The sequence below is a fragment of the Haematobia irritans genome, chromosome 1, assembly GCF_050003625.1.
Source record: "Haematobia irritans isolate KBUSLIRL chromosome 1, ASM5000362v1, whole genome shotgun sequence".
Classification (NCBI taxonomy): Eukaryota; Metazoa; Arthropoda; class Insecta; order Diptera; family Muscidae; genus Haematobia; species Haematobia irritans.
This window is the reverse complement of record NC_134397.1, coordinates 15,763,941-15,775,953: the sequence shown is the minus strand read 5'-3', so window position 1 is coordinate 15,775,953 and position 12,013 is coordinate 15,763,941. Positions and strand designations below refer to the sequence as shown.

Sequence of the window (12,013 nt, the reverse complement as noted above, 5' to 3'; positions counted from 1 at the left end):
TCTATAGAAAATTTTCTCAAAATTTTATTTGTATAGTAAATTTTATCAAATTTATTTCAATAGAAAACTTGTGAAGTAGTTGGTGAGAAATATTTCGCAAAATCTATTGTCAAAAATTTTCTCAAAATTTTATTTCTATAGAAAATTTTGTCAAAGTTTTATTTCTATAGGAAATTTTATCAAATTTATTTCAATAGAAAACTTGTGAAGTAGTTAGAGAGGAATATTTCGCAAAATCTAAAGGGTGATACAGTCAAAATTTGGTCAAGGGAAAACGCGTGTAAATGGGTGAAATCGTTTATTTAAAAAATCAAATTAAATTTCTTTTTCAAGTTCAATTAGTATAAAATTCAGGAAAAATATTCAGTTAGGCTTTCGCTTTTCCAAATCCGAATTGCCGGGCCTCACGCTTGACACCTGCCATCAGATTTTGTACAGCCACCTTGTCCACCTTCTTCGCCTCAGAAAGCCAGTTTGCCTTGAACTGCTGCTCGTCCTTAGCAGTTTTTTTGGTCTTCTTTAGGTGCCGCTTGACAATAGCCCAGTATTTCTCGATTGGGCGGAGCTCTGGCGTGTTGGGAGGGTTCTTGTCCTTGGGAACCACCGGCACGTTGTTGGCGGCGTACCACTCCATGGCCTTTTTACCGTAATGGCAAGATGCCAAATCCGGCCAAAACAGTACGGAACAACCGTGTTTCTTCAGGAAAGGCAGCAGACGTTTATTCAAACACTCTTTCACGTAAATTTCTTGGTTGACAGTCCCGGAACCTATGAAAATGCTGCTTTTCAAGCCACAGGTACAGATGGCTTGCCAAACCAGATATTTCTTTGCGAACTTTGACAGTTTTATGTGCTTGAAAATATCTGCTACCTTTCCCCTTCCTTTTGCCGTATAAAACTCCTGTCCCGGAAGCTGCTTGTAGTCGGCTTTGTCGTAGGTTTCGTCGTCCATTACCACGCAGTCAAACTTCGTCAGCATCGTCGTGTACAGCCTCCGGGATCGCGCTTTGGCCGTCGTATTTTGTTTATCATCGCGATTTGGAGTCACTACCTTCTTGTAAGTCGATAGTCCGGCTCGTTTTTTGGCTCGATGCACGGTTGCAGACGATACACCCAGCTTATTTGCGGCAATCCGGATAGAGAGGTTAGGGTTTCGATTGAAAAAACCGGCAACTCTCTTTGTCGTCTCAGCGGCTTCCGGTTTTCGATTTCCCCCCGATCCAGACTTCCTGGCTGTCGACAAACGTTCCCCAAACACTTTAATTACATTTGTAACGGTTGATTAGGCAACTTTTAGCTATTTTGCCATCTTTGCGTGCGAGTAGCTCGGATTTGTTCATGATGGCTTTACTTTTTTGAATATAGTTGAGTAAAATTGAATTTCTTCTTCAAAATTATAATATAGAAAGGTAGAAATCTTTGGATCTAAATCAACTTTTTTTAAGTGGTTCCATTTTTATTATAAATGTGATGGAAAAAAATCTAAATGTTGGCTCCTTAAATTTACGGCAAAGAATTTTTCTTCAGTGATTCTAATTTTCAATGACCAATAATTAATCAGTTGGCGAGTTCTCCAAATATTTAAAGAGTTGTTTTTAAGTTAAAACATCACAATTACAAACATTTTAAAAAATGGAAACCTATTTATTTCAAATATGAAAACAAAATAATAATTGTAATACTCTTTGATTTTTTTTTAATTTATTTTTCAAAGATAGATAAATAATGTTGTTTGAAATGGAAGATGATATCATATATTATATAAATACTAACCAATAGGTTACAATCAATATCACGAACTGTAGTAGTAATTCCCTTTTTCCTTTTCATATTGTTTATTATTAAATCACACATAACATTACATTCGTGTTTATTTGTGGCCAAAAATGCCTACGTCTCGACATGGTTAGCCATATTTCCATGTTTCAGCCACATACAAGAATTTTTGTATACTGCAGTGATGATGTCACCACCATCACCAACATCATCATCATCATTCAACCATAATTGCCTTATTGTACATAAAAATAACATTTTTCAAATCAACTTTTTTACCATATTCATGACAGGGACAGAATGTATATCAAGAGCACAGCCTGAGGTACTATAAGATATACCAAAGGCTACAACATAATTTTGAAGTAGGTAAATATTTGGTGAATTAGACATGTGCTGGTTGGTTATCTTAAAAAAATACCTATGTTTAAATTAGGTGAAAAGCTAAATAAATTTGCAATCTACCATAAATTTTATAAGAAACTGTCTTCATAAAATCATTGTCAGAGATATGTAAGTCGTTGAGTGACATATTATGAAATGAAAAAAAAAAAAAAAAACTTTTGCCAAAGGAGTTCATTACTTAGCCAGAAAATAAAGCAGAAAGTTTGTTTGTACACATTTCATTAAAATTGAGTCAACGCAATTTTTCCATTGATATAACGAAACATTTTCATTAAAACAATTAAAGAAATATTAACAGAAAATTCGTCATAATAACGAAAAAATTCCTTTTATTAACGAGTTTGTTTCATTGGCTCTCTTTTAATGACACATTTCGTTAATATAACGGTGGATTTAAAAAATGTATATTCTGAGCGTCATGCGAAATTCAAGATGGAAATAGTTTTTGAAAAATTCACTAATTTTTGTAAATTCTGAACTACACTCAAAAAAAGTTTATTTTTGGATCCAAATATCTTATCCTCCCTTATGGACTTTGGTATTGATTCCGATCCAAAGATGCTGCTTCTTTAGAGTAAAGACAGGGTTTAGGGGCCATCTATCTTTAAATCTACACTATGTAAAGTTAAAATTAGAATCCCATTTATTGAATTTTCGCTTTTTACACTCAAAGAAAAAGTGAATCCTCTATTTCACTAAAGCTGATTAAAAGACATTCAATGTTAACGACACAAAAGCAAGAAAACTAAACTGGAAAAATTAATATGGTAAAATTCAGTATATGCTGCAAAGCCTCTCGATGTATCAGGCTCACTTAGACTATTCAGCCCCATTTTGATACCACATTGGTGAACTTCCCTCTTATCACTGAGTGCTGCCCGATTCCATGTTAAGTTCAATGTCAAGGGACCTCCTTTTTATAGCCGAGCCCGAACGGCATTCGACATTGCAGTGAAACCACTTAGAGAAACTTTGAAACCCTCAGAAATGTCACCAGCATTCCTGAGGTGGGATAATCCACCGCTGAAAAACTTTTTGGTGTTCGGTCGAAGCAGGAATCGAACCCACGACCTTGTATATGCAAGGCGGGCATGCTAACTATTGCACCACGGTGGCTCCCAGAGTTTTGACAAGGTTTTAATTTTATTTCACCCATTTTTGTTGCCTTAAGGTGTATTTTACTAAAAGCTTCCTGATTTAACGAAGCCCGCCTAAACGCGGGATTGGGCATTAGAGGGTTAAGTTTGTTTTAGTTCATAGAATTATTATGCTTGGAGAAAGTTTCCTTTACACTAATAATTTTTTGCGTTCGCTAGTTAAATGAAATATAAAATGGGAAAAATTTATACACAAATGAAGAATACAGATGAACTAAATTCGTGTCTCCCACAAAATAGTTCAAAATTTCTTAAAATTTCCCCCAATAATGGGCATATCTTGAACTTCATATGGCACTAAAAACATTTTTACAATTTTGAACTATAATTTTTTCGTTCAAACTACAAAATTTTTTTCAGTAAGTGAAAAATAATAATTTTGTCAAATAAATTTCCTTTAACTTGGCGAAAATTACTTACTTATGTTTCTGAAGTCAGCGTGACATCTGCGTTTCTAATACAGTTTAGTTAAAATATAAATATTTGTAATTTAGAACTCCAATATTTTTGCATTAAATTTAACCTAAATTTTCTAAAATTAACCAAAATTTTCTATTCTGATGGGTTCACTGTTTTTTTGGAGTGTAGAACGAATAAAAAGCTATTTAATCTAGGTACTGAAAGAAAATTTAGGTTTATACTAAAAAAATTGTACCCAAAATATAAATAGCGCTTCAAATTCAAAGAAGAAGAAAAAAAAATGAAGAAAAATTATTAAAAATAGTAAATTTTACGTTTAATTTTAAATTTCATTTTATTAAGGAAAAACTTTGTTAAAATTAGTTAAGCGCAATACTAACTAACTTCACGCCAGACACAATTTAAGTAGAATTTGCCGATTTTAGAAAGTAAAGAAAGTTAAGTAAAATTTATTCATTCTAGAAAAATATCAAAATATTATGTACGAACTTCAATTCAGTAAAATTTTGGACTTTATTTGTATAAAACGATAACTAAAATGTTTATGAAATCAAATAGTGAAACCTCTCAACCTTGGACACTCTAAAAACCGGACACCTCCCAAACATGGCCAGTTGTCTGTGTACGTTTGTTATATTATCACATTAAAATTAAAAAAAAAAACTCCTTTTTATCGCATTTAGGAGCTTTTAATGATATTAGAGGGCAACAATTTTCCAAACAATTATTTTTTTTATTTTTATAAAATTTTCGAATTAATGCTCACTTGACTCTGAAGTAAAAAGGGATAACAGAAGTTTTAAACAGATTTTTCTCTCTATGAGTTTAGGCATGGAGAATATAAAAATATCACATTTGTCCAGCGTTGCCAGAATTGTTTCACCAAAAACCGCTAGATTTGTCCAAAAAACTAGCCAAAAAAAGCTAAAAAATTTAAAAAAATAGCTAGAAAAAAAGCTAAATTTTTTTGTATCAAAAGTCACATTTTTGATTGAAATTTAACAAACTTTAAGGCTTTTTTTCACTTAAAATGCATATTATTTTAATTGTATTAATTTTAATTCCATTTCTGTGAGACTGTAAGAAAATCTATGTCATATTAGCTCTATTTGCGTACTCGATACATTTTGATTACTATCACAAATTTTTCGTCCTTCGTTTATATTTCCTAGTAAAAACATTTTTCCCAGTAAACTTGCAATTATCAGCTGGTTAATCATCAACAAGTCCAATGTGTGATATATTGCACAACGTCACATAGAACTGCATTAGAAAATATCAATATATTATATATTTTAAGCGAATTAATCATAAATTCGTGAACGTGTACAATTCTCCTAATTTTACCCAAGAGAATAAAACCCATTCTAACTGTCTTGCAAGTTTATGCTGAATAACTTTTTTCGAAAACTTCCCATACAAACCTATTGTTGTCCAATTTTCGTAAATGTAAATCCATTCCATTAATAAATAGCAGATTTGTTTTGATCCTATCACTACGAATTTTTTTATTGCATTTTTTTGATGTTAAAAAAAATAATACCACATTCAAAACTTTATTTCCCTTATTATTTCTATGTTCGGTACCAAAGATTTTGTACACTAATGATTTTGGTATTGATTCCGAGTCAAATTTGAATTCATTCGTTTTTTTTTTTCATGAGCTATCACAGTGCTTTAAAAACATGATAACGACAACTTAAATTTCCAAATTCAGACTCGACTTTAATAAGAATAAAATGTTGAAAAACCTCTTCTATTTTTGAACGCTATTTTGGTTTGTGGTCAAGATACAAAAACTCCACAAATTTAAAGACTATATCATTAATTTTAAGAAATTTTTAGATTTGACCCTAGTCTTCTTTCATGAAAAGATACCGATTTTTAAGTTGAATCACTTAACTACTCGTATAAGGACAAAATGACTTTATCGGCTTTTGGACAAGGAAAACAGTTTATATAAGAGAAATTCACAAATGCTATTATAACCAAAATTCGCGTTCGTATTTTAAGGACATGAAATCTTTGGTCGCACGATTTTTTCAGTACACAGAAAAAAATATCACCAAAATATTTCCAATTAAAAAGTTAATTGAAGTTGAAAATTTTTTCAATTAATAAATTAATTGATACAATTAACTTTTTAATCATGATAGAAACATTAAGTTAATTAAGTCAATGATTGAAATTTTTAAAATTTGTAATTAAAAAATTAATTGATACAATTAACTTTTTAATCTAATTCGGAAGACTAATTAAAAATGTATTTCAAACAATCATTTGTTAATCCAAATAAAAACCCTAAGCCAATTCAGAAAGTAATTAAAAATAGTTACCTTTTTTAATTAATAAATTAATTGTTTTGCAATCAACATCAATTAAATTTTTAATTGAATCAATTAAAAAATTAATTGACATTTGCTGAAAAAATCAATTAATTTTTTAATCAAGATTTTTTTCTATGCCCAATTAAAACTGTGATTGATACTATCATTTTCGTGATTGAAGACATTTCAATTAAAAAATTAATTGGATCAATTAATTTGGTGATTGAATCAGAAAAAAATTTTTTTGTGTGTATACAAAGTAATTCACATCTACTATTTTAATTTAGTAATATCATAATAACTTTGAAATATTATAATAACATAAAAAGAATAAACGAGTCAACTGCTAATATTCCTAATAATTTTTATGAATACGAGGAAGAAACTTTACAACAAAATATCCGCATACATTTTGCAGCAAATAATTATTAATGTTTCAAATGAGAAAATGAGCCGGAATAATTATTAATGTTTCAAATGAGCTTTGAAATGTGTGGAAAACCTTATTCTGGCAGCAAGGCTTAGATAAAATCGAAGTTTTATCCATATTGCAATAGGAACATCTCGAAAATAAAAAAGCCAAAAATAGCTAAAAGGGTCATGAAAAAAAGTCAGAAAAAAAGCTAAAAGCTAAATGCATTTTTTCCCCGCTAAACGTCTTCAAAAAAAGCCAAATCTAGCGGGAAAAAAACTAAATTGGCAACGCTGCATTTGTCCCACGACGACTTAGACATTTTTTTAGAAAACCACAGTCAGTCATATGGTTTGCTGCGTTATACCAACAATATTAAAGTTTTATATTATCTCTAAAATTTGGTTATAATCAAATTGTGTACAAAGCTTTCGCATGTTGTAGTAGTAGTTGTTGTTGTTCTGCCGATGTTATTGCATATGAAAACTTTCACTTTTCCCCCCATTTATATGCACCGCCATATGTACTACGCGTAGACTATATATACAACCGACTATAATCGAAGCAAAAGCACGACACAATGTTGTCGCGTCGTCATCACCGTAACTTTGTTGCTATTGTAGGTGAATGGATATGCTCTATTTCTATTTTGCCTCTTTAAAGTTTAAAAATGAGAGAGAATATGAATGAATTCATATAAGAGTAGCAGAGAAGCCATCACACAGCAGTTGCATAGTTGACTGTTACCTTGAACTTGTTCAGCATGAGTTACATGAATGCATTCTACAACCAAAGCTGCTGGCAATAAATGAAAGTGAAATGTACCTATATCTATGATTAATTTGAAATGGAATAGTGGCTATAGGAGAATAACGCTTCGATGAGCGTAAAAGGGGGGGCCAAAATATTCCAATGTCTGTCGCCTTGTTTTCAGGAAACACCTCCTTTATGTTTTCGAACAACCCTAATGAAAACTCAATGTGGCTTTCCTCATACATTAACTTAAGATCTTGGCTCCACGGTTGCCACCCGAGTCAAAAATAATCTACCAAAATTTGGAAAAAAAATTTAAAAAACAAAACAATCTTATTTTGCAAAATGTTATTTCTATAGAAAATTTTGTCAAAATTTTATTTCTATAGAAAATTTTGTCAAAATTTTATTTTTATAGTAAATTTTATCAAACGTTTATTTATATAGTAAATTTTGTCAACATTTTATTTCTATTGAAAATTTTGTCAAAATTTTATTTCTATAGAAAATTTTTGTCAAAATTTTATTTCTATAGAAAATTTTTGTCAAAATAGTATTTCTATAGAAAATTGTTGCAATTTTTTTAGAAAATTTTATTAAAATTTTATTTCTAAGAAAATGTTCTCCAAATTTTATATCTATAGAAAATTTTGTCAAACATTTTATTTCTATAGAAAACTTTATCAAAAATTTGATGTCCAAAGAAAATTTTGTCAAAAATTTTATTTCTATAAAAATTTTTGTCAAAATTTTATTTCTATAGAAAATTTTGTCAAAATTTTATTTCTATAGAAAATTTTGTCAACAATTTATTTCTATAGATAATTTTGTCAAAATTTTATTTCTCTAGAAAATTTTGTCAAACTCTTACTTCTATAGAAAATTTTGTCAACAATTTTATTTCTATAGAAAATTTTGTCAAAATTTTATTTCTTTATTTTGTCAAAATTTCATTTCTATAGAAAATGTTCTCAAAATTTTTATTTGTACAGAAAATGTGTAATATTTTTTGTCCAAAGAAAATTTTGTCAACAATTTTATTTTTATAGAAAACTTTGTCAAAATTTTATTTCTATAGAAAAATTTGTCAAAATTTTTATTTCTACAGAAAATTTTATGTCCAAAGAAAATTTTGTCAAAAATTTTATTTCTATAGAAAACTTTGTCAAAATTTTATTTCTATAGAAAATTTTGTCAAAATTTTTATTTCTATAGAAAATTTTGTCAAAATGTTTATTTCTACAGAAAATTTTATATCCAAAGAAAATTTTGTCAAAAATTTTATTTCTATAAAAATTTTTGTCAAAATTTTATTATTATTTCTATAGTAAATTTTGTCAAAATTTTATTTCTATAGAAAATTTTAGTCAAAATTTTATTTCTATAAAAAAATTTTTGCAATTTTTTTTTAGAAAATTTTATTAAAATTTTATTCCTAAGAAAATTTTCTCCAAATTTTATTTCTAAGAAAATTTTGTTTCTATAGAAAATTTTTTCAAAATTTTATTTCTATAGAAAATTTTGTCAAAATTTTATTTCTATAGAAAATTTTGTCAAAATTTTATTTCTATAGAAAATTTTGTCAAAATTTTTATTTCTATAGAAAATTTTGTCAACATTTTTAAATTTAAAATTTTATTTCTACAGAAAATGTTGTCAAAAATTTATTTCTATATAGAATTTTGTCGAAATTTTATTTCTATAGAAAATTTTGTCAACATTTTGTGTCTATAGAAAATTTTGTCACAATTTTATTTTTATAGAAAATTTTGTCAACATTTTATTTCTATAGAAAATTTTGTCAAAATTTTATTTTTATAGTAAATTTTATCAAACGTTTATTTCTATAGTAAATTTTGTCAAAATTTTATTTCTATAGAAAATTTTTGTCAAAATTTTATTTCTATAGAAAATTTTTGTAAAAATAGTATTTTTATAGAAAATTTTTGAAATTTTTTTAGAAAATTTTATTAAAATTTTATTTCTAAGAAAATGTTCTCCAAATTTTATATCTATAGAAAATTTTGTCAAACATTTTATTTCTATAGAAAACTTTATCAAAAATTTGATGTCCAAAGAAAATTTTGTCAAAAATTTTATTTCTATAAAAATTTTTGTCAAAATTTTATTTCTATAGAAAATTTTGTCAAAAATTTTATTTCTATAGAAAATTTTGTCAACATTTTATTTCTATAGATAATTTTGTCAAAATTTTATTTCTCTAGAAAATTTTGTTAAACTTTTATTTCTATAGAAAATTTTGTCAAAATTATATTTCTATAGAAAATTTTGTCAAAATTGTATTTCTTTATTTTGTCAAAATTTCATTTCTATAGAAAATGTTCTCAAAATTTTTATTTGTACAGAAAATGTGCAATATTTTATGTCCAAAGAAAATTTTGTCAAAAATTTTATTTCTATAGAAAACTTTGTCAAAATTTTATTTCTATAGAAAAATTTGTCAAAATTTTTATTTCTACAGAAAATTTTATTTCTATAGAAAATTTTGTCAAAAATTTTATTTCTATAGAAAATTTTGTCAAAATTTTTATTTCTATAGAAAATTTTGTCAACATTTTTAAATTTAAAATTTTATTTCTACAGAAAATGTTGTCAAAAATTTATTTCTATATAAAATTTTGTCGAAATTTTATTTCCATAGAAAATTTTGTCAACATTTTGTGTCTATAGAAAATTTTGTCACAATTTTATTTTTATAGAAAATTTTGTCAACATTTTATTTCTATAGAAAATTTTGTCAAAATTTTATTTTTATAGTAAATTTTATCAAACGTTTATTTCTATAGTAAATTTTGTCAAAATTTTATTTCTATAGAAAATTTTTGTCAAAATTTTATTTCTATAGAAAATTTTTGTAAAAATAGTATTTTTATAGAAAATTTTTGAAATTTTTTTAGAAAATTTTATTAAAATTTTATTTCTAAGAAAATGTTCTCCAAATTTTATATCTATAGAAAATTTTGTCAAACATTTTATTTCTATAGAAAACTTTATCAAAAATTTGATGTCCAAAGAAAATTTTGTCAAAAATTTTATTTCTATAAAAATTTTATTTCTATAGAAAATTTTGTCAAAATTTTATTTCTATAGAAAATTTTGTCAACATTTTATTTCTATAGATAATTTTGTCAAAATTTTATTTCTCTAGAAAATTTTGTTAAACTTTTATTTCTATAGAAAATTTTGTCAAAATTATATTTCTATAGAAAATTTTGTCAAAATTTTATTTCTTTATTTTGTCAAAATTTCATTTCTATAGAAAATGTTCTCAAAATTTTTATTTGTACAGAAAATGTGCAATATTTTATGTCCAAAGAAAATTTTGTCAAAAATTTTATTTCTATAGAAAACTTTGTCAAAATTTTATTTCTATAGAAAATTTTGTCAAAATTTTTATTTCTACAGAAAATTTTATGTCCAAAGAAAATTTTGTCAAAAATTTTATTTCTATAGAAAACTTTGTCAAAATTTTATTTCTATAGAAAAATTTGTCAAAATTTTTATTTCTACAGAAAATTTTATTTCTATAAAAATTTTTGTCAAAAATTTTATTTCTATAAAAATTTTTGTCAAAATTTTATTTCTATAGAAAATTTTTCAAAATTTTATTTCTATAGAAAATTTTGTCAAACTTTTATTTCTATAGTAAATTTTGTCAAAATTTTATTTCTATAGAAAATTTTGTCAAACATTTTATTTCTATAGAAAACTTTATCAAAAATTGTATGTCCAAAGAAAATTTTGTCAAAAATTTTATTTCTATAAAAATTTTTGTCAAAATTTTATTTCTATAGAAAATTTTGTCAAAATTTTATTTCTATAGCAAATTTTGTCAAAATTTTATTTCTATAGCAAATTTTGTCAAAATTTTATTTTTATAGTAAATTTTATCAAACGTTTATTTCTATAGTAAATTTTGTCAAAATTTTATTTCTATAGAAAATTTTGTCAAAATTTTATTTCTATAGAAAATTTTGTCAAACTTTTATTTCTATAGTAAATTTTGTCAAAATTTTATTTCTAAGAAAATTTTCTCCAAATTTTATTTCTATAGAAAATTTTATGAAAAAATTTATGTCCAAAGAAAATTTTGTCAAAAATTTTATTTCTATAAAAATTTTTGTCAAAATTTTATTTCTATAGAAAATTTTGTCAAAATTTTATTTCCATAGAAAATTTTGTCAAAATTTTATTTCTATAGAAAATTTTGTCAACATTTTATTTCTATAGAAAATTTTGTCAAAATTTTATTTCTATAGAAAATTTTGTCAAACTTTTATTTCTATAGTAAATTTTGTCAAAATTTTATAGTAATTTTTTTCAAAAGTTTTTTTCTATAGAAAATTTTGTCAAAATTTTATTTCTATTGAAAATTTTGTTAAAATTTTATTTCTATAAAAATTTGTGAAGTATATCTTAATTGGAGAGGATTATTTGGGAAAATCTACCAAAACATCAAGAATTCTACCAATCTACCAAAGAGTAAAAAAAATATCTACCATGTTTAGTAGAATTCTACCAACTGTGGCAATCGTCATTATAACTCAATCCAGACATATAGACTCTGTCTGGAATTCATATCACATGTGATGATATAAAACAAAGTAAAAAATCTTACTTCATTATAGCCTTGTAAGTAAGAGAAAACCATGAGGGTTTATTTATGAAGGTTCTTTTGCCTTCTTCTCTATGAAATGTTTATTGATGCTAAACATATAAAATGCGGTGACGCAATTCCTCCA

At 25.8% G+C, this 12,013-nt stretch overlaps 1 protein-coding gene across 8 annotated transcripts in view; it reads left to right on the top strand.

The window, feature by feature from the left end:
- AnxB9 (Annexin B9) overlaps positions 1–12,013 on the top strand; it is a 72,734-nt gene that overhangs the window by 44,519 nt on the left and 16,202 nt on the right. The window lies entirely within an intron of this gene.